The following is a 27,041-nucleotide window of genomic DNA, read 5'->3' on the forward strand; positions in this document are numbered from 1 at the left end:
CCTGACAATTTCTTCAGAACCCTCTCCTACCTAATAATCTCCTCATTCTAACAGGGTGACCAGAATTGGATTCAATCTTATAGAAGAGGCTTCACTAATTTCCTGTGCAATCACAAACGACTTCCCAACTCCTATACTCAAGTGTATGAGCAATGAAGTTCAGAAATACCTTCTTTATCCCACCGTCAACATGTGATGCATAGTTCAAAATATTATGTCTGAACGCTCAGGTCTCTTTGTTCAAAAACGCTACCAAAGATCCTACTGGTAATTGTGCAAGTACTCCCCTTGTTTGATTCACCAAAATACATTACTTTGCATTTATCTAAATCAAACTCCATCTCATAGAATTATACAGTCATAGACATGTCTCGCACACAAACAGACCATTCAGTATAAGCCGTCCTTGCTCACCAGTTATCCTAACCTGATCTAGTCGCCATTGTCCTCTGAACTCTTACTGTTCATGTACCCATGTAGATGACTTTTAAATGCCGTAATTGTACCAGCCCCCACCACTTCTTCTGGAAGCTCGTTCCATACACGCACCACACTCTGTCTGAAAAAGTTGCACCAAAGATCCTTTTTATATCTTTCCCCTCGCACCCCAAACGTATGCCATCTAGTTCTGGATTCCTCCACTCCATGCAAAATACATTGTGAATTTCTCCTAGCCAAATCCCTCATGATTTTATAAACGTATATAAGGTCACCCATAAGCCTCCGAAGGTCCAGGGAAAACAGGCCAATTCGACTCAGCCCCTCTCTATAGTGCAATACCTCCAACCCTGGCTACATCCTTGTAAATCTTTTCTGAAACCTTTCAAGATTCACAGCATTCTTCCAATAGGAAAGAGACCATGAATGTACGCAAGATTCCAAAAGTGGCCTATCCAATGTTCTGTACCTCCCAACTTCTATGCTCTGAAAAATAAAGGAAAGCATACCAAATACATTCTTCACTATCCTACCTACCTTCGACTCGACTTTCAAGACACCATGAACCTGCACTCCAAGGTCTCTTTGTACACGAACACTCCCTAAGACCTTACCATTAAGTGTGCAAGTCCTGCTTTGATTTGTTTGGAAAATGCAGCACCTCACATTTTTCTCAATTTAACTCCATCTCCCACTCCACAGCCATTGGCCAATATATCAATATCTGTAATCTGAGGTAGCTTTCTTCGCTGTCCATTCTGACTCTAATTTTGTGTCGTCTGCAAATGACTAAATGTACCTCCGATGTTTTCATGCAAATTATTTATGTGCATTTCGAAAAGTAATGGATCCAGCACCGATTCGTGTTGCACACCAATTGTCATAGGCCTACACTCTGAAAAGCTATATTTCCCCATCACCCTCTGTCTTCTACCTTTGAGCCAGTTCTGTAACCAAATGACTAGTTCTCCCTGTATTCATGAGATCTAAACTTGCTAACCAGTCTCCCATGATGAATCTGTCGAACGCCTTACTGAAGTACACAAACATCACGTCCACCGCTCTGCCCTCATCAGTCATCTTTGTTACTTCCTCAAAACAAATCAATCAAGTTCGTAAGACATGATTTCCCACGCACAAAGCCATATCAGTCCCTGCCTTTTCAAATACATGTAAATCCTGGCCCTCAGGATGTCTTCCCGCAACGTTCCCACCACCAATGGCAGGCTCTGCAATACATAGGTCCCTAGCTTTTCCTTACCATCTTTCTTAATTCTTGGCACAACATTAGCTAACCTCCAGTCTTCCAGTATCTCACCTGTGACTATCGATGATGCAAATATTTCAACAACTGCCACTCCTCAGCTCAGTGATTGACAATACCACCCTCACCCTCCCTATTCAGTTCTAAAAGACATTCCTCCCTTCAAGGAGCCTTTCACATTCAGTCTTGATTTTCACATAGACTCTGAGCCTGATTTGCCTTGTGCGGGCAGGAGGGGTGTCTGCGATGGATTGCAGAGTCAGTCAGTGTGGAGGAGAGGCTGAAAAGTAATCAGCTGCCTTGTATCAGTTTATGGGTTTTAGCAATAAGGCAGTCACACGTCAGAGGCAGGAAATAATGAACAATGTTTTAGGGCCAAAAATAATGCTTTTCAGCGCTCTGCTGCTCAGTAATGATATCTATTCCAGATACTTCATACTGCAGAATGTTTCTGCAGGATTTCTTTCGTTAACATTGCAGAATACAAGCATTAATAATTTAAGCTGGAAATCATAGACAATCAATTAAATATGTCCATGATGATCGTGAAGGCATAGCACACGTTCTCAGCATCATATAATTGAAGCAAATACTTTGCATCTGTTTAACAATGCAATTCTTTTAACTATGTAATTCAGTAAAGTTAACCCAATTTAATGAATCCATACCGAGCTAAAGGATGACATTTAAAATGTGATGCAAAAAATCCTGGCATGGTTTCAGACTTGTGTCGTGGGTAGTGCCTCTGCCTCTGAGCCAGCGCTCTGGATTCAATTCCAAGTCTTGAACTTTCGTCGTAGTGTCTGTAGCTCTGGTCAAGTAGGTCTGGATTCAAGTCATGCCTGTCACCAAGAGTGTCATAGCATGTCAGAACAGGCTGATGAATAAACACATAGGAAAATATTTGCAGATTTAGTGGCTATTTTAGAGTGGTGACAGAGCCTCTACCTCTGAACCCAAAGGTCTAGATTCAAACTCCACAGAGGTGTTTAGTTATATGTTTAGATTACATTAGATTACATTAGATTACATGTTTAGATTACATTACAGTGTGGAAACAGGCCTTTCGGCCCAACATGTCCACACCGACCCGCCGAAGCGCAACCCCCCCTATACCCCTACATTTACCCTTTACCTAACACTATGGGCAATTTAGCATGGCCAATTCACCTGACCTGCACATCTTTGGACTGTGGGAGGAAACCGGAGCACCCGGAGGAAACCCACGCAGACACGGGGAGAATGTGCAAACTCCACACAGTCAGTCGCCTGAGGCGGGAATTGAACCCGGGTCTCTGGCGCTGTGAGGCAGCAGTGCTAACCACTGTGCCACCGTGCCGCCCACCTACTGTGCCACCGTGCCGCCCACGGTGCCGCCCATATGCCTATGAACGTTAATTAAAATTATTTTAGCGATTTGAATTGATGGAGAGGGAAGAAGAGTCAGCATTGAATTTCGGAATTTAGGCCCAGGATGACTGAACGCATAGCCATTCGTGTTCATTGGAGATAAATTTTGCACTTTATAGAGGTTTAAAATTTCTTGAGCGGCATAGATAGTCTGGATATTCAAGCCCTTTAACCTGGGGTAGTGGAGGTCCAAAACTGGAGGGCATAGGTTTAAGATGAGAGGGTAAATTTTAAAAGGGGCCCAAGGGGCAACGTTTTCACACAGAAGGTGATGAGTGCATGGAATGAGCTGCCGGAGAAAGTGGTAGAAGCTCATAAAATTGCAACATTTAAAAAGCATCTGGATGGCTATAAAAATAGGAAGGGTTGGAGGGATGGGGGCCAAATGTTGGCAAATAGCGCTTTATTGATTTAAGATATGTGGTTGGCATGGATGAGTTGTACTAAAACGTCTGTTGCCGTGTTTACAGCTCGCTTATTCATTCATCAAATTGGTCAAGATCTCTTTGTAATTTTAAAAGACCATCTTCTCTACCCACGATGCAATTAATTTTGGTCTCATCCATAAATTATCCAACTATGCCTTCTCTAATTCTTGTTTATATCATTGATATAAATGACAATCAAAAGTGGATCCAGCAGCAATCCCTGTGTAACACCGTTGGTCATAGGCCTCCAGTGCAAAGGACAACCTTCCTCGAACACGTTCTGTCTCCTGCCTTTAAGCAGAACACATCCACTCAGAGAGAGACACAGACATAGTTCTGTCTTTAAGGGCGAGACAGATAGGTGTGATTAATAAGGAGATCCAAGGTTGCAGTGAGAATGCAGGGGAATTGTGTTGAGAATCGTCAGCCGTGATCAAACTACAGAATCGATGGGCCCAATGGACTAATTTTGCTCCGATTTCTTATTCTCAATGATCTTCCCAAGATATATCTTCCCAAGAGAGCAGTAGCTGCAGAGTTGGTAAGCATTTTACTGAACAGAATCAATGGGAATATGTGTTAGGTTTGAGGGGCTGAATAGTCTATGTCTGTTCCTATCTGTGTACCCTTATTTATCAAAAGACCAGGTGACTTGCTATGAGTTTAGCACACTTAAAATTAAGAGGTTTCCCTTTTACGATTGAGGGAAGGATACTGCTTTCTCTTTCGGGTTGAGCTGTTTGTTGTGTTCTCATCCTCAGTGAACTCTGAAGAATGGGTCATAGAAACATGGAATCGCTGCAGTCTAGAAAAAGCCGTTCAGAATGCCGATTCTACACCGACCCTGCGAAGAGCATCACACCCACATTCACCTCCTACAGTTTCCCGATAATCCCAGATTTACCATGAATAATCTCGCTCACCTGTACAACCCTGGACGCTCTCGGCAATTTCCCTATGCTAATCCAGCCAACGTATATATCCTTCGACTTTGGCAGGAAACCCATTCAGACATGAGGAGAATGTGCGAAGTTCACACAGAGAGATATCCAAGACCGGAATCAAACCCAGGTCCCTGACACTGTGAGGCAGCAATACTAACCACTTAACCACTCTGCCAGCCCTACAATTGAAGATATTCAAGACTGAGCTCAACTGACCTTCGATGGGCAAAGGGATCATTTTACTGGGAACAGACTAGACTGGGTGTTCAGCTAATACCAGAGCAGCCATGGTTTTTCCAAATTGTGCAACAGCATCGAGAGAACAAACTCGTATCCTGTGTGTTTTTCATTGACTCAATCGCTCAACGCTGTTACAGAGAGAAAATCTCTATTCAGACAATCAGGGTCATTACAATGAAACGGTGAAGATCATTCTGCCCTTCAATGGAGTTATACAGCACAGGATGAAGCCTTACAACCTCTTTAGACTGCTACACAGGAACAGGGAAGCCTTGTTTAGCTGACAGGAAATACGGAGTACAGGTATTTACTCATTTTCAAGGTGGAGAGCTATAACTATTGAAATTCCTCATTGATCAGTCTGAAGTCATCAACAATTTACAATCAGGATTAATGATTTGGATAAGTGGCTGAATGAATTGGAGCTCAGTTTGCTTATACACGAGGATAGTCATTCAATAAGATGTCAAGTGGAGGCAGAGCCTCTGCAGTGGGATACAGACGGGAAACTCATGAGCAAGCATTCAGGAAAAAAAATAACGAATCAGTACAATGTGGGTTATGGGACCTTTTTGTTTGGAGAAAGGATAAAACAATTGCAAACTATTGAAATGGCAAGACAAATTAGAGGAGTTTGTGATTTCTGGTACGGGAATTACATCAACCTAGTCTGCAGATGCTGCATGCTTTTGCTGCTGGTTCAGCGAAGGGGTGTCAGGTGTGACCATACGGTTTTTTTGTATTCGGGTGTACAGACCATTGCTGAGACCAATTATGATATATGGCGTGTAGTTATAATTCCCTAAACTGAAAAATAAAACATAATTGTTTTCAAAACTTTTCAAAGATGTTTCTCTTTCCTCATTCTCGGGACGAAGGCATGATGTTATGAAGAATTAATTGAATTGAATTTGAATTGAATTGAATTGAAGTTATTGTCACGTGTACCGAGGCACTTTGAAATCTTTGTCTTGCGAGCAATACATTCAGATCATAATGTTAAATAACATAGATAAATGAGTAATAGGTAAATAGTGATAAAAACAAAAAAAAACACAAGTACAGGCGAATGTTAAGAGTTTGTCAGCCAATTCACTATTCAAACAACAGTAGAGCAGGAAATATTTCGAAACTGGCTGGTTCAGGCTTCTGTACAGTCTTCCCGATGGTACAGGTTGTAAAAAAAAAATGCAGGGATGGGATGGATCTAGGTGAATTTTTGCGGCCTTTCCTTGATGGTCTGCCTGGTAGATGGATTCTATAGATGGGAGGTTCGCCTTTATTGTCTGGGCCGAGTTCATCACTGTCTGTAACCATTTCCAATTTGAATGATACAGATACCATCCCAGACATTGATACATCCGGGTAAAATGCTGTCGATGATTCACTGATAAAAGTTAGCAAGGGTATTCGCCGTCATGCCAAATTTCATCAACTGCTTGAGGAAGAGGAAATGTTGTTGGGCCTTTGTAATAAATGCGTCCACATGAAGTGTCCAAGAAAGCTTGTTGTGGATGACCAATCTCCGAAGCTTGACCCTCTCCATTCGTTCCACCTCTGATTTGGTAATGTGTCGGGGAGAATCAGTAACATCCGGCTGAAAGTCAATAATGAGTTCCTTGGGTTTTTTTGGCATTGACAACTGGGTTGTTCTCAGTGCATCATCTCTCCAGGTCTTCCATTTCCCGTCTGAAGTCTGTTTTGTCGCCATCCGAGGTTCGACCGAGTATTGTGGTGTCATCTTCGAACTTATAAATGGAATTAGCCTGATACTTAGCGACGCAGTCATGGGTACACCGTGAGTACAGTAGGGGGCTGGGTGCGCACCCCGGAGAGCTCCAGTGTTGTGTGCCAGTCAGGATGAAATTTTCAATATTATTAACAGTTAGGGCCTCAGAATAAGCAATGCTCTTATTGACCATATATAGCCTTGAGGAGAGTGTAGCTAGTGAATACCTGATGGACATTTGCTCTTATATGGGAGAATAACAGAATAGAAGCAATGGAAGAGCAGAAAAATGCATTTTAATACAGACGTTAAGGTATTAACGTTTTATTTTTAATTTACATGGGCACAAGTCAAGTGGGACTATTTCCTGCTAAGGAATCGGTTATGTGTATGAGCAGCAATAATGTACCGACATGGAGCAGCCAATGTGATGGAGTCATACAAAGTTTGTGCGAAGATTTGTAGCTCGGGTGCTCATTGCTGTGGTTCTGTTCGCCGAGCTGGAAGTTTTTGTTGCAAACGTTTCGTCCCCTGACTAGGCTACATCATCAGTTCTTGGGAGCCTCCTGCGAAGCGCTTCTTTGATGTTTCCTCTGGTGTTTATAGTGGTCTGTCCCTGCCGCTTCCGGTTGTCAGTTTCAGCTGTCCGCTGTAGTGGTTGGTATATTGGGTCCAGGTCGACGTGTTTGTTGATGGAGTTTGTGGATGAATGCCATGCCTCTAGGAATTCCCTGGCTGTTCTCCGTCTGGCTTGCCCTATGATAGTAGTGTGGTCCCAGTCGAACTCATATTGCTTGTTGTCTGTGTGTGTGGCTACTAAGGATAGCTGGTCGTGTCGTTTCGTGGCTAGTTGATGTTCATGTATGCGGATTGTTAGCTGTCTTCCTGTTTGTCCTATATAGTGTTTAGTGCCGTCGTACAGTTCAGACAATGTTCAAAATACCACACATCTCATAGTGTGGGGTCAGATAACATTCCTGATTCAACTCCGATATGAAGAAAATGTAATCTTCCCGAGAAGGACCAGCCGATTGCTCCTTCTTTCTTTCACTGCGCCTCATCACAGCATTGTGCATGAGCTGAAAACACCTCAGTCATCGTTATGACTATTCGACAGAAGTTGGACTAAAGGGTCTGCTTCCGTGCTATGTGACGTTTTGGTTCCTTGAGAGGAGTAAAGAGAAATTCTGAAAGTCCTTTTGAAGTGGGAATTCTCTTCTCCATAACTTTGTGGCGTTTCTCTGTTTACATTTATTCACCGTTGCGTTAGTTTACTATTTGACCGAGAAGTAAGACATAGATAATGGGATACAAACAGGAAAGTGCAGTTGTGACCACAACCTGATCAGCCACAGTGTGGGTGCTCATGCAGAAGGCTCAAAGTGTGTGAAGACCCACTCCTGCCCCTCAGTCCTATGTCATTACATTACATTCAGGCCCTCAAATCTATTAGTCGCAAGCAGCTGGAGGCCACTTACTCCTCTAAACGGGTGTACAGCAACAGAGTAGACCCTTCTGCCCTCAGGGACTGTCAGACTCGGTTTGGCGTGGTTTTGAAAACGTAATTGGAAAATCCAGGCTGGATACAAAAGAGATGCCTCATCTCACTTTACAGAGCTTTCCCTCTCTGCAACTTGTGTTTCATTCTTTGTTCAAATAGACTCAGATTCACTGTGAATACAACCACCATACTTCATCCAGAGATGACTTACAAAGTCCTCTCTCTCCCTGCTGCCACATTCAATAACAGAACTTCCAAGATAATAACACGCACGAACCTTCCAATAACGGTATATGAGGACTTCACAAAAGAGGAGCAGTTCATTCGCCCTCCCCCAAGCCTGCCTTGCCCTTCACTAAGATCATGGTTGATTTGGTCTCAGTGTCAAATCCTCTTTAATGCCTGATTCTTCACAGCCCTCACCTCACGGAAAGGTCAAAACACATCTACATCCCTTTTGTAAAAAAATCTCTGATTGATCTAGCTCCTTAACCTTCCGAAACAGAGAATTCCTGCCATTCGGTTATCTCTGTTTGAAGAAAACACTCCCTGCTCCTACTCCATCATATATTGATGTGAACAAAAGAGGGAACACAAGGGCTTAGATAAGAGTGACTGACCCTGACAGTAAGCGTTTGACTGAGGATGCCATTTATGAGCAGAACGAAATGGAATTTAATGGGAATCAGGTGTAATCTCCCAATTGGTTAGTTTCATTACGGACACAGAGGCAGATGTTTGCAGTTGTTGGACGGCATTCTTTTTCAATCCTGGCACATCTCTGCGCGAGAGCTTCAGGGCAGCTTTCTCTGCACAAGCATTTTTAGCTGCTTAATCAATGTCTTTCTCCCCGTCATAAGGTCAGAAGTGGTGATGTTCACTGAAGTTTACACAATATTCAGAACAATTTGTCTCCCCATAGCCCCGGAAGCAGTCTGTGCCCATGTGCAGCAAGATCTGAACAGCATTCAGGCTTGTGCTTTTAAAGTGTCAGTAACATTCAGGTAACAGTATTGCTAGACTTTGCAAATTTCCATAGTAAAAGAGGAGCTCGGTAAACAACTCAAACTCGCTTCATAGGAGTATGAGGAAATTGTTCAGCTTATCGAATCGAATGGACAAGAACTGGGATAGCCCATTCAGTCCTTCTAGCGTATGAAAGAGGGGAAGAAGGAGTCTAGCATTATGAACTAGTCCGCATCAAACATATTTTAAGGCGGTAGCCTGGACCCTGACGATTTCTAATTTTAAAGGCGAATGTGAAGTGTCTGATCCAGATGCAATGTGACTGGTCACACTAACTAACGTTGAGCAAAACAACTATGTTTAAACTGTGCAGTTAAAATTTAATCAAAGAAAGAGGATTTTAGGACAGCTTAACTCTATTGGAAAATTTATCAGCATAATACATACAATAACAATTCCTAATCAACTGCTCCAGAATGGAAATTTTCAGTAAACACGCCACTTGGCAAAAAGAAAAATTCAGACATCGATTCTCACATGTAGTTCTTTAATCCAGGAGGAAAAATATCATTAAGAGAAAATTCAGAGAGAAGACATTCAGTGAAACTTCCAACTCTGTTGAAACCTCAATAGGTTCTGCCATTACTGACAAAACAAAACAGAGAATTCCCAGTCTGTGACAGATGGCCAACACCCATGCAGGCTGCATTAAAAAAAAACCCAAGGCCTCCCGACCTGTTTACTCAAATGTTCTTACCTAGCCAGCTTGGTTACTATCATTAATTCTCCTTCACAAAAGAAATCAGTTCAAAATAACCTCTTAAAGCTACAGCATTGTCATACCAGTCAGCACATCGAGCTGTTGAACCGGAACTGCAGTTATGAAATCAGGCTTTTGGCCCTGCCAAATTGGATGAGGCAGAAGCTATTTCATCCCTTGACTCAATTACACAATAACAGAATGAGGCCATTCAGCCCCTCGAGTCACTTCTAAAAGTGATAGAGTGAGGTAATTGATGCTCCAACATGACAAATGGAACAGAATCTGCACAGACAGACAGCTACAAATTCCTTCCGTGCCTCCATTGCTCATGGTAATTTGTATTCATGCGGCTTTCTCGTCGTGAGGAAGGAAGGCAAATATTTGTACAAAATCTCAAGGATTTATCTTCCATTACGAAGTAGTCAGACTGTTGCTCCCTATAAAGGTCAGATGCTGGTGGGAATGGCTAACTGTTTCAGAAAGAAGGTATATGTCTCCAGTCGGTGATTGAGAACAAAATGACATTAAGTGCAGGGTCACACACAGACTGCACATTAATGTGGAGAGAGTTCACTCAGAACCTGAAATTCTCAATCACTATGGGCTTCCACAGAGGCACATAACCGATTAAGAATGTTCTCCTAAAATAGGGAGGCCTTGGATTTATTTTAATGCAGCTTGAATTCGTGTGGCCAGCTCTCACAGATTAGGATTTTTGGGTTTTGGTTTCTCAGTAACATCAGAAGCCACTGGGGTCTCAACAGAGTTAAAAGCTTCAGTGAATTTCCCCAAGCGTCTACTATCCTTGCATTTTCTCTTCATTTTATTTCTTCCTCCTGGATTAGACAACTGCATGTAAGAATGTATGGAATTGCTTAACCAAACAATGTTTCTTTTGGAACTAAGTGATTGCCGTGGACACTCAAGGTTCAACACAACTATCTCTCCTTGTCTCAGAGCTCTACAGATTAATCACTCAGTTTCTTCACTCTCTCTTCAATCATTTCAGGGATTGGTCTAGCGATACTTGTTTAAACTATGCCTGTAGCAAGGAGATCATTCCTTATAAAGGGGATCAAATCTGTATGCAGTGCTACTAATACTCTCTTATCAAGGCCCTTCAATTGCAGGAAGATGTCTTTAATTCTATACTTGAACCACCTTATAATTAAGAGCATGATTCCATTTACTGCCCTCGTTACTACTATGTACTATCATTTGCGACTTACGGCTAAGGAAGTGAAGAACATTTTAGAAGACAACACAACCTCACATCATTTAATCAATACAAAATGAGATACATTTTCCATTTTGCCCACATCCAAATCATTCGTCTGGTCTGCAAATTGCTGTGGCCCAAACTCTGATACAAGTGATCCCCCGTGAGTACCAGCCTTTTGTCCAGAAAATGACATTGATCTCTTTATTTTCTCAACTAAACAATTCTCAATCCATTTAGTGTATTCCCCACTTAGCCGTAGATTCCAATTTCTTTCGCTCAACTGTCAGCATATATGTCAAAAATATTCTGTATATTCAAATTCAGCACTCCAACTGACTCTCATTTGTGAACAAACAAAGAACACTCAGCACAGGAAACAGGCCCTTCAGCCCTCCAAGCTCGTGCCGATCCAGACACTTTGACTGTACCTGCCGCTTACATTCTGAGGACCTGTGTCCCTTTGCTCCCTGCCCATTCATGTAGCTGTTCAGAAAAAAATCTGAAGTGATGCTGTCATACCCACCTCTACCACCTCTGCTGGCAACGCATTCCAGGCACTCGCCACCCTCTGCGTGAAGAACCTTCCACCCATATGTTCCATAACCTTTTACCCTGTCACGTTGAACTCCTCACCCCTATTAATTGAGTCCTTCTCTGGGAAACGGTTCCTTGCTATCCACCTTTTCAACATCTCTTCTGATCTTGCAGACTACAATCAACCTCCTCCTTCCAATGAAATTAATCCTAATCTACTCAACATCACTTCACAGTTAGTACTTTCCATACCAGGCAACATCATGGTGAACCTCCTCTACAGTCTCTCTAATACATCCACATCCTTTTTGTAATGAGGCGATCAGAACTGTACTCAGTATACCAAATGCGGCCGAACCAAAGTCTTTTACAATTGCAACACGCGATCAGTTTTGATCTCACGACTCACACAAACTCGACAGGTTTCTCAAAGATGATTTAACTTTCCTGAATCTAAGATGACTCTGCTAAATCGTGGCGTGCCGCCCCATGTGTCCAGTTGTCGCATTCCTTATAAAAAGTTCTAATATATATCTCAGCACTGCCATCAAGTTGTCCAATATTTTGTTTTGTTTTAGTTTGCCCTCCCACTGCAGTTTGAAATATTTATGGTCAGAATAGCTACTTTCTAAAGTGCAGGATACATAATTTCCAGAATATCAAGAATTTTGAAGGATAATCAATAATACTTTCTTGTAGTTGCTAATGCATTTAAATACAACGACTTTAAAAAGACATTTGGATGGAACAAACACAAGAAGTTGGGACTCGTTTAATATGGAATAATGGTCAGCATGGAATAGTTGGACTGAAAGGTCTATTTGAATGTTGTATGTCTCTGAATTTTTTTAACTAATTCTATTGCCACCTCCTTGAATACTATGGGATGGAGGACATCTGATGCAGCAATTTACCAAACGTCAATGAAATTAGCTTTTGGAGTAATTAACTTTGTTAACTCAAATCTTCCAGTTTCTCATTTTCAGCAGTGACTGCCCCGTAGTATTTCTGGCAGGTTTTCCGTACATTCCTCTAAGGAGACAGAATTAATGTATTCGACTCAGTGGGGACCAGGGATGATCTCGCCACCAAGTTAGCACATCGGGCAACGACACTTTGGAAATCATGAGCCTGACACCCACGTATGCTCAGAAAGTTCTCGAATTATAACAGCTCAATGAGACTGACATTTCATGATCACTCATATCATAGTCCTCCCCTAGTTTGAGGTTACAGGTTATGCTGAAACAGCTGACACAAAGTTGTGAGCACAGCATTTTAGAAACAAACTGGCTTAAAACTTCGGCACCTGGCATAGCTTCAGATCGAGAGAAGAATAAGTTTTCTATGAAAGTATTTGTAACTCGAACAGTGGCCAGGAGAGAACTGCAACCGGAAAGATGTAGATGATGGATGATTCAAAAACAGCAATAAGGCATAAGTGAAGACTGTATATATTGTGGCGGTGGTAGTATAGAGGTATGGTGAACAAGGTACTTTTGAGATCTAAGTCAGCTCAAGACAAATTGGAAAAATCGTGCGAATGATCACGGTCGTTCCTCCTCGGATGTTTGCAAGTGAAGGGTAAGAAATCCATGGAACAGAAATGCAGTTTGCGATTGAAAGTGAAGACGATCCTTTGTGTCTTTGCCAAATACATGTAATAGAATCATCGATGGTGTTCACAATGTTTTACAGAATTAATAAATGGACAGAGATAGACTTACCAGGACCACCAACAATAGCCAGCATTGGATAGTTACCAGCTTGAATAATCATCAGCACACATTCTATCCGTAATTCTAATGTTATCCAATCGAAAGAAATCCAGTAAAGACCCCAGGATAAAGCCCTGTCTACTGTTGTAACATGCCAGTCCAATGTTCTCAGATTCTGATCCATTGTTGGAACATTCCAGTCTATTGTTCTCAAAGTCTGATACATTCTTGCATCATTCCAGTCCACCGTTGTCAGATTCTGACCCACTGTTGGAACACTCTAGTCGATGGTTCTCAGATTCACATTTGTTGTTGATCCGTTGTCGCTGCCGATCCGAATCGTGTTGAGGAAGACGCTGTCGCTGATACTATGGGATAACATTTCGAAAGCAGCCCGTTATTAACTGAAGAGAGAAACCCAGTGATACAGACAGGATCCATGGAGACTGAAACCAATCACAGTCACTTAACAAACACCTCCAGTTAACCTTTTCACGACAACATTTAATTTAATAACAATACCTGTTCTGGGTGTGATGTTGACATCGGCTATTGGCCATATTGCTCATCCCAATTACTCTAACAATGTTATGCTTTCTCTTTACAGGCTCAGTGGCTCTGTCATGTTATCTGCGTAAAATGGTCTATGTAACCACCTTCCCAACAGCCAGTTGAGAATTTGTTACTACACTGAAGTCTCCGCCACCACAATAAATGTCAATCCAAAGGTTGTATCTGGGCACAACTGTTCTGACCACATACAGGAAATATGGACGTTTTCAGACATCCCTTTCACTGCTCTAATAAGACAACATTTTATCTTTAACACAACGTACTTCAATAATTTGTTTCTGAAGTTGCAAACATCTTATTGCACAGTTTCCACACCTTTTCATTTTCATATTTTAGCCTTAGCCCAATAATAAGTGTAACATTTACAATTGACTTATTGACTGGGATTAAAGGGTCTGGGATAGTATGTATGTGTCATTGGTTAATAAACAGAAAGGAATAAGAGACACTGGATGTGGAGACTGTAGAGGGGTAAAGATTATCCCCCAGTTACTAATAGTTTCTTGATAGTCGGATAAAATAAAATCCAGGTAAAGAAACAGAATACATTTGGAAGAAACAATGACAAATTACAATGTAAACAAAACAGGATAATTTGAAATGGAATATACGCAAATGATATTATAAGGATTGTTTAATCACTGTGTGTAGACAGATAAGATTGTTCATGTGTGCACAAGATCTTCAGATTGAATAAATGGATCACAGTTAACAAATAACTGCATACAACCTATAATCTTTATAAAACACTCCTTCGCTGAGGTTTTGTGTTCCCCTTCTCTCCAGGATGCCTCTTCTCTGTGATTCCTGTTCTATTCTCTCATTCTTATCAAATATGTGTCATGACTTCCAGCTTCTGGTGTTATACTTTAATCAATTATTGTACTGTTAATCGTGAACTATAATCTTTCACTGTAAATTCTGCTTCTTATGATCTTATATTCCACAACCATCTCATGAAGGAGCAGCGATTCGAAAGCTACTGCTTCGAAATAAACCTGCTGGATTATAACTTGGTGCTGTATGATTTTTAACTAATTGTGTAAAGTTCTTCATGCCCATTGAAGCTCCCTGCTTCTAAACCCCTTCCTCCTTATGAAGAAGGCCACTGACATGTGGCGGATCGAGTTTTTGGAAGTGTTTAGAAATTAGTAAGATACGTTCTGTGTGGAAGGCGTTAGGATGGAGAAAACAGGTTAAAAGGTCACATTTGTCCTGCAGGAGATTGATACGAGAAGGTTCTATTGAAAGCTGTGGGCCGTTTCTTGGAGAGCTTCACAGAGAGGGCTTTGTAGCAGCTGGAGGTGGTTGAAGAGACTGTGACATTGTTAGGTGTCGATGAACGTTACAGCTACGTGAAGAGTTTTTGTGTTGATTGGAACAAGGTCAGTCAGGTAAACCTCATCAATACGTTTTCCCTGAACTGGACTGTTAACCTGGTCCAATCAGGGAGTCCTGTCCAACAGAAATGCACAGGAGCGTCAGAGGGTATGAACATTTTAGGATCTGACTCTCAGCTAACGTGTGTCATTGCCATGGATAATGCATGTATAAACAAAATGTGATTTGGTGATGGGAAATCGGCCTCTGTGGAATTATTTCAGTTTTAACATCTGTTAGAAATTATACAGAGAGAGACAGCTGAAGATGTTTCTACTGATTTCGATGGATTTAGAATCTGGAGGTTGCAGAGATAGTGAGCTGCGTCGGTTCAGAAATTGGTTATTGAATGGGGAGCACCGTCGGGATGAGAGAACGTTACTCAGATGGTTTAGCAGTGGAGTAGGTTACACAAAAAAGCGAAAATTTTCGGCCTGGAGCAATAAGAAAAGATGGGCATAGTTGCAAATGTTGAAGAAAGTTACAGATACAGTGGCTGGAGGAGGTTATGGAGATAATGATAATCGTCATGGCAGGAGCGAATTAGTGACACTCGTGGTGGAGTGGACTGGATGAGATTGCAAAGATTGGGCGTTTTCTATGGATTGAACAGTTACAGGGAAAGGGATATCTGCAAGGACTTGAGAAATATTATATCGAGAGGGAGGATTGCAGGGCTGGTGAAGATTACAGAGAAAGAAGGTTTTTGGGCCTGTAAGGAGGATCAAATTGTTTGATAGAGGTTGCAGAAAATCATAGAATCCCCACAGCGTGGAAACAAACCACTTGGCCTAAGTAGACTGCACAAACTCTCCGAAGAGTAACACACCGACCCATTCCACTCCGCTTTGCGGTACATTGATCCTGACTAAAGTACCCAACCTACATATCCCTCCACACGATGGACAATTTAGCATGTTCGATTTGGCTGCCCTGCACATATTTGGATTGTGGGAGAAAGCCCACACAGACACGCGAAGAATGGGCATCCTCTACACAGACAGTCGCTCGAGGCTGGATTCGAATGCAGTTCTCTGGCGCTGTAAGTCAGTAATGCTACCCATGGAGCCACTTCAGAGATCGTGGTACATCAGAGAGGAGTGATGCAGTCACAGAGACAACATATGATTGGATTTGGAGGACTCTCAACACATCACACTGAACGACACAGACGCCTTATGGCACAGAGGATGTCATTTGGACAATCATGGTTACACCAGCTCTTCTACTGAACACATTGCTGAATAATGATCGCCTCCTTCCACCGTTTCCTTACACGTTGGTTTTGTATCAATAAACATTCAATCGCCGATTGAATGCATCCATTGAACATGCATTTACAGCATATCCAAGTGTATCATAACGACTCTGTTGGATTCACTTGCCACCCATTCACTTCCTTCTTCCTGCATCCACCTAACACTCAGTGTTGTAGATGTACGACACAGTCTCGTCGTGGCCTGAGCTTCAAGATCCGGTGTTCGTCTGGGACACTCGTATGGACAATCATTTCCCAATGAAACAGAACACATTTTCCATTTGACTAAATTGTGATACCACGTCTTCCATGCAATGTTACTCGACACACTTAATAAAGTTAAGATTCATTACCTTATCCAACTGTAGTTTACTAAGATTACACTGGTATGTTGGCTAGGACTTACCTTTTACCTGGTGTTTCTGAGTTAATCACTTCTTTCAGAACGAGAGAAAAAAAAATAAATTGGCTAACATATGGCAAGTTATAAACAGTCCCTAATAGGAGGGTATACGATAATGAACTCCCGGTTTTCTGTGCTGCCCATCACTATCGTTCAAACTCAGTAAGGCAAGTCTTAGTAGCAGAAAGCTCTATGACTCCCAGATACATGTAATCCCCGAGCTCCCACTCCACTCTGCTCCCTCACAGGGTCATCATATCTGTGACTCCCATATGGGTGTAATTGTCGACCTCACACTCCACTTTGCTCCCGTACAGTGCCACTGTCTCTGTGACTTCCAAATACATGTAATCCTCCAGCTCCCACTCCACTCTAATCCCTCACAGCGTCACCGTCTCTGTGACTCCCAGGTACATGTAATCCACCACCGTCCAGTCCACTCTACTTCCCCACAGGGTCACCGTCTCTCCTACTCCCAGATATGTGCAAATCCTCCAGCTCCCACTCTAATCTGCCCCCTTACAGGGTCACGGTCTCTGTGACTCCCAGGTAAGTGTAACCCTCCAGCTCCCAATCCACTCTGTTCCCTCACAGGCTCACGGTCTCTTGGACCCCCAGGTACATGTAATCCCCACATCCCACTCCACTGTGCCCCCGCATTGTGTCACCATCTCTGTGTCTCCCAGGTACTATAATCCTCCACCTCCCACGCGACTCTGCTCCCTCACAGTACCAAAGTCTCTGTGACTTTCAGGTACGTGTAAGCCTTCGGCTCCCACTCCAATCTGCTCCCCCACAGGTGCACCGTCTCTGTTACTCCCAGGTACGCGTAATCCTCCTGCTCCCACTCCACACTGCTCCCACATAGGTTCACCGTCTCTGTGACTCCCAGGTACGTGTATTCCTCCAGCTAGCAATTCACTCAGCTCCTTCACAGCGTCACCGTTTCTGTGACTCCCAGGTACGTGCAATCCCCCAGCTCACACTCCACTCTGCTCCCTCGCAGGGTCACCATTTATATGAACCACAGGCACGTGTAATCCTCCAGCTCCCACTCCACTCTGCTACCTCACAGCGTCACTTTCTCTCTGACTCCAGGTACGTGTAATCATTCGACTCCTACTATGCTCTGCTCCCTCACAGTGTCACCATCTCTGAGACTCCCATGTACTTGTAATCTTCCAGCTCCCACTCCACTCTGCTCTCATACAGGGTCACCGTCTCTTCGAATCCCAGATATGATTAGGCCTCAACACTCATTGCTGTTTTAGATCCTCCGACTCTGCGTTGCTGTATTTCCAAGTTCTGAGTTAGTGTCAAACCTTTGCTCAAGTTTACTTCCAAACATGGTTACTGCCTCTGTGACTCGGTGCTGATTTAGACACTCGCGCTCTGCTGCTTCTTAATCTCCATGTGCCAGTAGGCCTCGATCCTCGCTGTTGGTTCATATTCTCCCACTCAGTGTTGGTCGCTCACTGGTTCTCTGCCTGTGGGATTCCCAGGCAATGGTAAACCTCAAGCCTCACCTGAGTGTTATAACGTGCAGTTCTGCACTCACTGGATCGCATTTGTACCTGAAAGACAGTAAACAAAGAGGACGAGAATTCAAGCACATGGAAGGTCTGACATTGATTCAAAGCACTATAGAAGAAGGAACGTTTTATTGGAGTGGTAGGGAGGGATACAGGGTCTGAAGCATTGGAGATGTTGGCAGAGATGCCAGACCTGAAGAGGCAAAGAAACCAGATGACAGCTTGTTGGAGTCGGAAGTGGTTACTTGCATTAGTGTTCTGTAAGATATAAAAGGTCTGTAGTTAAATATTTACAGAAACATGAATACTTATAGAAAGGGGAACATGATAAACAGAGAGCATTGAGAGTACTAGAATCTTGTGGATGTTAGAGTTAAGCGACTTTAATGACTGGAAGGAGTAAAGGCTTAGTGGGCACTGCAGAAGCTACTGGTGTTCAAGGGCTCCCAGTGCAGGAAGCTGTACACAACAAAGGGAGCATTGTCAGGGTTGGATGAGATTACAGAGATAGGGAAGTTGTACAGGCTTGAAGAGATGACACAGCCAACGAGAGTGATTAGTCTCTGAACTATTTTACTCGCCATTGATCACGTCCAGCCACTGCAATTCGTCAAGATTTAGGGAGGAGAATATGTGCTGCAATTTGCTGTGGTAGGTAAGGTGTTATAGAGGAACTGTAGAAGTGTAGTTAGAGAAGGAGCGTTGGAGGGGTTGGAACATTTAAAGAGCGATTGCAATTCTCGATACAGAAGCAGGGAACACAGGGAAAGTTGCAGAGTTACACACAGAGAGTGTGTTTGAGGTGGTTGGCTGGTTGTAGGGAGTGGAAAAGCAAACAGATTGTGGAGTGTTGTTGCAGCTGGGCAGGTTCGCAGATTATAGGAAGACTTGCAGCACCTGAGGGAGGTTAGAGAGAAAGTGGACCACATAGTCTGTACGGACTGCAGTAGACCTGACAGATGCGGGGTGATACATAGTTTGGAGGTATGTACAGGCACAGAATTTTGCAAGGAACAGAGGAGGTTGCAGGTGGAAGGAAGCCGACAGTGGCTGGTGTAGGTTGCAGACATAAGAAGGGCTGGCAAACTAAATGAGATCATTCAGGCAGTGAGGTTTGTAGGAAAAGATAACATAGTTACAGATGTTGCAGTTGAGGAAGAGTTGTCAGTGTGTGTGATAAGGTTACAGAGGCAGGCTGGTTGCAGGGATTGGAGGAGCACACAATGGTAGGGACGCAGTAGGGTCTGATGCTATAGAGATAGAGAGTGTTCCAGCAACTAAAGAAAGTTACAAAGACGGAAGGATTTGGGCTGAAGGAGAAAACAGATTGGGAACTTTGTAGGTACTGCAGGACCGATAAGGCGGATTCTGTCCCCTGAGGCAGCTCCATTGCGAGGAGTTTATGTTGGTTAAACAGATAGGGAGCGGAGTAGTGACTGAAGGAAGTCATGAAGACAGAAAGCGTTATATAGAGGTGCAGATGTACACCATTCAGTTCCAAGAACCGACCCCACTGTCCAATGCAATCATGATTGGTCACTAACTTGGTACTCGTTTCCGCGTTCACGCCATTGCTTTTGACATTGTCAGGAATCGAGGAGATTCAATGCCAGGCAAGGTTGAAGTGGCTGTAGGAGGTGCCAACGACAGGGAGGATTGGAGCGACTGGAGGAGGTGACAGCAATTGGGAGATTTGGAATGATTGGAGGAAGTGACAGTGATAAGGACTGTTGGGGTGACTGAAGGAGATGACAGTGATAGCGTGGGTTGGAGTGGCTAGAGGAGGTGACAGTGACCCGGAGGGCTGGAGTGATTGGAGGATGTGACAGCATTAGGGAGGAATGGAGTGACTGGAGGAGATCACAGAAATAAGGAGGGACGGAGTAATCGGGGAGGTTACAACGATAGGGAGAGTGGAGTAACTGGAGGATGTTACACTGATAGGGAGGTCTGAAGTGGCTGGAGGAGGTTACAATGATCGGGAATTATGGAGTGACTGAAGGAGGTTACAATTATAGGGTAGTTTGGAGTGACTGAAGGAGGCTACACAGATAGGGAGGGCTGTGACGTGCAGTCCAGGTGAAAGGTAGAGAGAGGGTTGTACAGACAAAATATTATGAAGATGTGAGCGTCCAGCTTTTTACATAAAGAGTGGTAGAAGCCTGGAACATGCTGTCATGGTTCTTTGTGGAGGAAGACACGATAGAGGCTTTTAAATGGTTTTTAGATATGCACATCACTGGACAAGCAATTGAGGGAAATAGAACAAGGGCATGCAGAAGGGAATGGTTACATTTGGCATCATGTTCAGAACAATATCTTGGGCCCGCTTCTGTGCTATATTGTTCCATGTTCTCCATAACCCTTTTGAAAATAACCATCAACTAGGGATCTGGATCTACAAAAGACTCTGGCTTCTCATGGATGAAAGAGAGAGAAAGGGGCTGCGGGGTAGGGGAAAAGCATGGAATGTAATTGAGTGTATAAGGGGGACCACAAAGAATAAAAGCAAGCAGGAGCATAGGAGAGTTCGAGTGATGTTTGTGAGGGAGGGCAGGTATTATAAGTGGAATAAATTAACAGAACATAGCTTAGGGACCTGCATGATGAAACACTCATTTGAACCTGACTGGAAGAAATAATAATAAACTATCACATAGGGTTAAAATACTCACTACTGAAGATAGCGCAGGTTAGATAATGGCAAAAAGATTATCTTTGAGTTTAGTTCGTTGGCTGGTTTGGTTGTTGACAGTGTGATGTCAACAGCATTCATCCAATTCCCATCAAAGGTTGTCATGAAGGATTCCTCTTTCACCTGAGGTCTGGTGCCCCTCTGGTTAAATCACCACCAGTCACATTCTTTCTCTTATGAAAAAGAAAGCGCTGATGATCTGGTAAGACTATGACGATGTACGCATTCCCGTGATGTCACATGTGATTGCATTCTGCTGTTACCGCATCCAGAATGGAACAGTGTTCATTCTGTCAGCAAGTGCTTACTTTATTGGATGTGAATAATCTCTATAATTGAACTGGTTCTTAATTGTTCAGAGATCAATCAAGTCAAATACATAGCCTTTTCCCCCCGATCTCTCTCCCATTAGAGAAGGCAGATAGATATCAATTTATTGTGTTTTTCTTGGGCAATTTCTTCGTTGGTCAGGCTTGATTTTTATTTATAAATGCATTTTCACATTTTCAGGATATCTGAATGTGCTTCACAGCAACTGAAGTCCTTGAGAAGTGCAGACATTATTGCAGGAGATACAGCAGCTAAATTGTGCCAATTCACAGTGGGAACACAGTCCAACAGTGAGAACACAAGAATGGTTTTTCATCAGTGTGAACACGTTGATGGGACTTCAGTTCCTTGGTACTTAGAAAGCTCATCCCACTCTCAGGAATTTAAACAGCTTGTTATCACTGTGAAGCTGTTGGTGTATCAGTGGGGTGGATGACATAAGTGCATCCTTAATTGCAAATTTGGAACATTTAAATGGCCTCTCGTCAATGTGAATTAACTGGTGTCTCAGCAAGTCTGAGGAGTGACAGAATCCTTCCCCACTTTCGGAGCAGTTGAATGAACTCGCTTGTATTTCAGCAGATTGCTGGAATCAATTATTTTCTTCAGACAAACAGCAGACGAATGGTATCACCTCTGTGTTAACTTCCTGATGTGTCCCCACACTTAGAACAGGTGAACGGTGTCTCTTCAGTGAGGTTGCAGATTTAAAGTGAGATTGGTAATGTTCTGATCCCACTCCCACTGTGAGAACACTTGAATGGTTTCTTATCCATTTCCACATATTGATGGTACATCAGTGCATGCGAACTTTTAAAGCATTTCCCATGATCTGGACAATTAATTTGTCTCTCCTCAGTGTGAACCCAGTGTGTATCAACGGGTTAGATAACTGAGCAAATCCTTTCCCACACTCAGAACAGGTGAATGGTTTTTCACAGTTTGGTTGCACCGATGAATTTTCAGAGCAGAAGAGGAATTGAATCATTTTCACAGTCATCACATTTCCACAGATTCTCTCAAGCATCTCTCCCATTATGTCTGGACAGGATAGATGTTTGTCGGAAGCCCCGCGCACAGACAAACCACGTGAATGGTTTCACTCCACTGTGAATATTGCTTTCTCCTTTCATTTTCAAAGATCGATGTGTTGCATACGACATCAAACAGAGCAATTCCATAAGATTCGGCTGTGCTGCTTGGTTTCAGTTTCCAAACTGCAAATCCTCATCTTGAATACTTCTGAAATTAAAACACAAACAGTACAGTAAGAATTAATTTAAAAAAAAACAGACAATATAATTTTCATTCTTCATCTAATGTGTGTATTCCTGACAAGGTCAGCAATTATTATTGATTCCTAATTTGACTGGACAAGCTGATGATAGGCTGCCTTCCCGAACCACTGTTCTCCATGTGTTGTCGGTGGACCCAACTTATAGGAAGGGAAATCCAGACGTTTGACCCAATGACAGTGATAAAAAATATTTCAAGGTCAGGATGGTAAGCGGTTTCTGTGGTTCTCCGATCTTTCTGCTGCCCCTTTCATTTTAGATGGACTTGGTTGTGAGTTTGACAGGTCCTGTTTAAGGAGCTTTGCTGAATTTCTGCAGTGCATCTTGTGGATGGTACAGACTGCATGTCTGAGTGTTTGGTGGTGGAAAGAGTGGATGTTTGTCGACGTTACATCAGTCATGTGATGCTGATGGATTCACTATTCTGTTCTGAATGATGTTGAGCTTTTCAGTATTGTTGGAACTGCAATCAGGAGTACTCAAGAAGGTTGTGACAGAATGTCGCTTGCGACTTGGATGTTGCCTTATCTGCTATGCTTCTCCTCCGCCATGCTTTTTCAACACTGCACTGGTCCAGGCAAGCAGGGGGTACCCCATCATGTTTCTTAGTTCTGTCTTGTAAAGGAGTAAACGAGAAGTGGGGAAAGAAAACAAGGAAAGAGAAGAACAGTTGGACAAAGGAGTGGATAACAATCTGGCTCGGACAGTGAATAGCCGTTAATGGAGACTGCTGTTTACTAAAAATCGGTGGTCTGTAATGGCAGGCTATGTGATAGACAGTCTTCAGTGAGTCAAGAAGTGTGTTACATTCGGAAGAAATTCTGGACTCTGACCTGGTTTTGTGGCCACAATTTTTATGTTACTGGTGGAGTTTCTTACATACAGAGACTGGGATTATTTGCAGTACTGAAAGAGGCCTTTTTACCCATCATGCCAATATCAGTCATCAAGCACCTACCCACTCTCTTCTCATTTTCCAGAACTTGGTCTGTTGCCTTATGTGCTGTCGTATTTCAAGTGATCATCAAAGTTTTTTTCAATTCCAGCAGTTTCAGCGAAATGCCATCACCACCCATATGTTTCTCCTCCCCTCCCTTTTCCGCCTTCCGCAGGAACCATTCTTTACAGGATACCCTGGTAAACTCTGCCTTCAGTCCAAACACCTCCCCCTACAGCCTTATGGAATCTTCCCCTGCAAGTGCAGAGGACGTGGCACATTCATACGTGGAACATAAGAACTAGGAGCGGGATTAGGCCATCTGGCTCTGCAACCTTGCTCTGCCATTCAATAAAATCGTGGATGATCTTTCCGTGACTGAGATCCACTTACACACAGTCTCACCATATCCCTTAATTCCTTAATTGTTCAAATAAAGAATCAACCTGAGCTTTAAAACCGTTTAAGGAAGTAGTGCCAACTACTTCCCTGGACAAGGAATTCCACTGATTCACAAGCCTCTGGGTGAAGAAATTCCTTCTTAATTCAGTCCGAAATCAGCTCACTCTAATCTTGAGGCTATGCCCTCTTGTCCTAGTTTCACCCACCAGTGGAAACTTCCTCTCTACATCTATCTTATCTTCTCCCTTCATAATTTGATATGTTTCTATAAGATGCCCCCCGACCCCTCAGTCTTCTGAAATCCAATGAATATGATCTAAGCTACTCAGTCTCTCCTCATAAACCTACCACCTCAACTCTGGAAACAGTGAACTAGTGAACCTCCTCTGCACCCTCTGCAGTTCCAATATATCCTTCCTCAAGTAATGAGACCAAAATGGCACACAGTACTCTAGGTGTGGCCTCACCAGCACCTTGTGCAGCTGTAACGTTATCTCTCTGCCTTTAAATTAACGCCTTTAACAATGAAAAATAAAAATCAATTTGCTTCCAAATTACTTGTTGTACTTGCATCTTACCTTCTGTGATTCATGACGAATGACACCCAGGCCCTTCTGCATTACAGGATGCTGCAACTTTTCAACTTTCAATTAATAACTTCTTTTTGCTATTACTCATGGATGACTTCATGGAAAACAGATGACTTCACATTTATTAGCATTGTCTACCTTCTGCTAGACCTTTGCCCACTCATTCAATGTATCTACGCTCCTCAGCACAGTTTCAAAGTCCTCTGCACACTTTGCTCTGCCACTCAACTTCGTGTCATCTGCAAACTGTAACACGCTACTCGCGGTCCCCAACTCCAAATCATCTATATAAATTGTGAATAATTGCGGTTCCAACACAAGTCTCTTTGGCACATCACTAGTAACTGGTTGCCTGCCAGAATAGCACTCATTTATCCCCACTCCCTCCTTCCTGCCAGTCAACCATTTCTCTATCCATGTTAATACTCTTCCCCTAACATCATGCATTCTTATCTTATGTAGCAGCCTCTTGTGCGGCACGTTTTTGAACGCCATTTCGAAATCAAGGTACACCACATTCACTGGGTGCCCGTTATCCACCTTACTCGTAATATCTTCATAGCATTTCAAAACATTTGTCAAGCATGACCTGCCATTCATGAACCCATGCTGCATCTGTCTAATTTCTATCGAAAGGTCCAGATATTTCTTCCTTGATGATAGACTCAAGCATCTTCCCAAGTACAGAGGTTATGGTAACTGTCTATAAATGTCTCTCCTTTGTTAACCTCCCTTTTAAAACAGTTGGGTCATATTTGCTATTTTGCAATCTCCTGGGAATGCCCCAGAGCACACCGAATTTGGAAAATTACCGCTAGTGCTCTTGATATTTTTCACTCTATCTCTTTTCGTATCCTGGGAAGCATTACATCAGGGCTAGGAGACTTATCTACCATGAGTTCCATCAGCGTGCCCACAACTTTATCTACCGTACTAGTGCTTGCTTCCAGGACCGCACCTATCTTTGACTCTTTGTCAATTACTGACATGTTATTGGTGTCCTTTAATGTGAAGACCAATACAAGATACATGTTCAATGCCTCAGCCATTTCACCATCTCCCATAACTAAATAATCATTTTCATCCTCGAAAGAACTAACGTTTATTTTAGCCGCTCTATGTCGTTTTATATAATTATAGAAACTTTTGCTATCTGTCTTTATATTCTGTGCCTTTTTTTCTCATGATCTTCTTTAATTTTCTCTACAGGTCTTCTTGTGGCTTTTCTTTGAGATTTACAGTTTTCTGAATCTTCCAGTTTCATGCTGTTCTTGACCACTTTTTTATGCCTTCCCTTTCAATTTGATAGTCTCCCATATTTCCTGAGACACCAGCGGCAGATTATCTATTTTCCTACGGTCCTTCAATTTCACTGGAATATACTTTTGCTGAGAACTTTGAAAAACCTCTTTGAAAGTCCACCACTGTTCGTCAAATGTCTCACCATAAAACATGCTTCCAGGCTATTTTACCCAGGTCCTCTCTCATTCTATTGTAGTCTCCCGTGTTTCAGCACAGGACCTCGGTATTGCGTTTTATCTTCACTTCCTCCATCGCCATTCTAAATTCGAATATACTGTGATCACTTCTTCCAAGAAGATCCTTAACTATGTGGTAATTAATTATCCCTTTCTCATTACACAGAACCACATCTAGGACAGCTTACTCCCCCATCGGTTCCATTACATACCACTCGAGAAAACTATTGAGGATGCACTCAACAATCTACTCTTTAGGGCTATTCTAATCGAGTTGCTTCGATCAATTGACATGTTGATTAAAATCCCCAAGGGGAACAGTCCCACCATTTTGAAAGGCCACCGTTTTTTTGTATACTGCTGGCCTCAATGTCATCTTATTTTGTAGTGGCACATAGACTACGCCTATCAGCGTAGTTTATTTTCTTCTTAGAATGTCCAATTTCCAACCAAATGGATTCAAACTCATTCTCCATCGAACCTACATCATCTCTGAGCACCATCGTGGCAGCGTCCTTGAATATTATAGCTACACCACCTCCCTTGCTCTCCTGGATTAGAGGTGCTGGAAGAGTACAGCAGTTCAGGCAGCATCCAAGGAGTAACAAAATCGACGTTTCGGACAAAAGCCCTTCATCAGGAATAAAGGCAGTGAAGCCTGAAGCGTGGAGAGATAAGCTAGAGGAGGTTGTTGGGGGGTGGGGGGTGGGGAGAAAGTAGCATAGAGTACAATGGGTGAGTGGGGGAGGGGATGAAGGTGATAGGTCAGGGAGGAGAGGGTGGAGTCGATAGGTGGAAAAGGAGATAGGCAGGTAGGACAAGTCTGGACAAGTCATGGGGACAGTGCTGAGCTGGAGGTTTGGAACTAGGGTGAGGTGGGGGAAGGGGAAATTAGGAAACTGCTGAAGTCCACATTGATGTCCTGATGTTGAAGTGTGGTGGAAGATGAGGCGTTCTTCTTCCAGGCGTCTGGTGTTGAGGGAGCGGCGGTGAAGGAGGCCCAGGACCTCC

This window comes from Chiloscyllium plagiosum, unplaced genomic scaffold (genome assembly GCF_037043375.1).
Source record: "Chiloscyllium plagiosum isolate Xiang-an unplaced genomic scaffold, Cpla_swu_hap1 HiC_scaffold_14, whole genome shotgun sequence".
Lineage (NCBI taxonomy): Eukaryota > Metazoa > Chordata > Chondrichthyes > Orectolobiformes > Hemiscylliidae > Chiloscyllium > Chiloscyllium plagiosum.